The 1353-nt window shown below is 39.8% G+C and overlaps 1 protein-coding gene across 2 annotated transcripts in view; it reads left to right on the forward strand.

Annotated features, from left to right (window-relative positions):
- The window catches only part of LOC114908426 (zinc finger protein 347-like), a 13628-nt gene that overhangs the window by 8257 nt on the left and 4018 nt on the right, over nucleotides 1-1353 (forward strand). The gene's annotated exons all lie outside the window — the stretch shown is intronic.

Raw genomic sequence — 1353 nt, forward strand, 5'->3', positions numbered from 1 at the left:
GAAAATACCTCATCAGTATGGACTACCCTAGCTCCTTAGGTATTACTATATCCTCATATTTAATGACCTGGGTCCAGTCCCAGCTGACATAAAATCCACTTTTTAAATAGTGCTCGAGAGTGAATGGATGAGGATGATTATAATTTTTGTGACTTTCTGTTTGAATTAAAAAAAGAAATCCCACAAGGACTCAGAGGCAAAGAATATTCAAATAAATTTTCACTGCAAAGTAAAGGAGCTGTTACAGTGGAGGATTCCTGGACTGAATGTCAACATTATGACATAGTGTGAGCGTGCTTCGTGTTTGGTAATGCAATCATTGTTGCTTCTGTTGTGGTCATCCATTTCCCATGCCTGGTGTCAGTTTATTTATCCCTTGTAAAAATAAAATACAGTGTGTGTGTGTGTGTGTGTGTGTGTGTGTGTGTGTGTGTGTGAGTGTGTGTGTGTGTGAGTGTGTGTGTGTGTGAGTGTGTGTGTGTGTGTGTGTGTGAAAAATAAATAAAAATAAATAAATAGTGCTCGAAGTTGCACCAGTGGATGTGTTGGGAGCCACATACTTGTACCTTCCGGTATACAGAAAAATTTTAGCACTAATAATCCAGTAGGAAGGTAATAAAATGATATTCATAATAAAATGATATTACTATGAAAGTAATATTGCTGTAAACGCAATGACATCTGCCAACTGGTATATGCTTACTTCTGCTTCTGCAGTTATACCTCTGCTCATTCAATGTCAACAACTTATTTTCAGTAAGACACTGAAACACAGATATTTCTTTCCCAATAATTATGCTTTCATCAAGTGTTACATGATTAAGGATATCGTCTCGGGAGTTCCCTGGTGGTCCAGTGGCTAAGACTCCGCACTGCCAATGCAGGGAGCCTGGGTTCAATCCCTGGTCAGGGAACTAGATCCCACTTGTTTCAACTAAACCTTTTGCATGCCACAACTAAAAAGATCCCACGTGCCGCAACTAAGACCCGACACAGCCAAATAAATAAATAAATACAATTCTGAAAAAAGGATATCGTCTTACCACTCAAGCGCCTTGTTTCAAATGGCCTATAAGCAGACCCCACCGAATGATGAGGAGCTGGGTAAGTCAGTTACCATAAGGTGGGCTTTCAAATTATGTTCAGAAGAGATCTCAGGAGGTGGCTGCCAGCATGTGGAACCGAATGCAAGCTACCAGAGTGGAAAACATGTTCCCCGTTACACAGAGCTTACATTCTTTTAGGGAAAATAGATATGTGAATATTTTAAAACGTACCTTGTTAAATGAAATAGCAGAAGCATGCATAAACTGCAGAGGTGAATGATTCCTTCTGGGTGGGATTAAATGGGGC

This window comes from Monodon monoceros, unplaced genomic scaffold, assembly GCF_005190385.1.
Source record: "Monodon monoceros isolate NGI ecotype Baffin Bay Population unplaced genomic scaffold, NGI_Narwhal_1 Super_Scaffold_10, whole genome shotgun sequence".
NCBI classification, from domain to species: Eukaryota; Metazoa; Chordata; class Mammalia; order Artiodactyla; family Monodontidae; genus Monodon; species Monodon monoceros.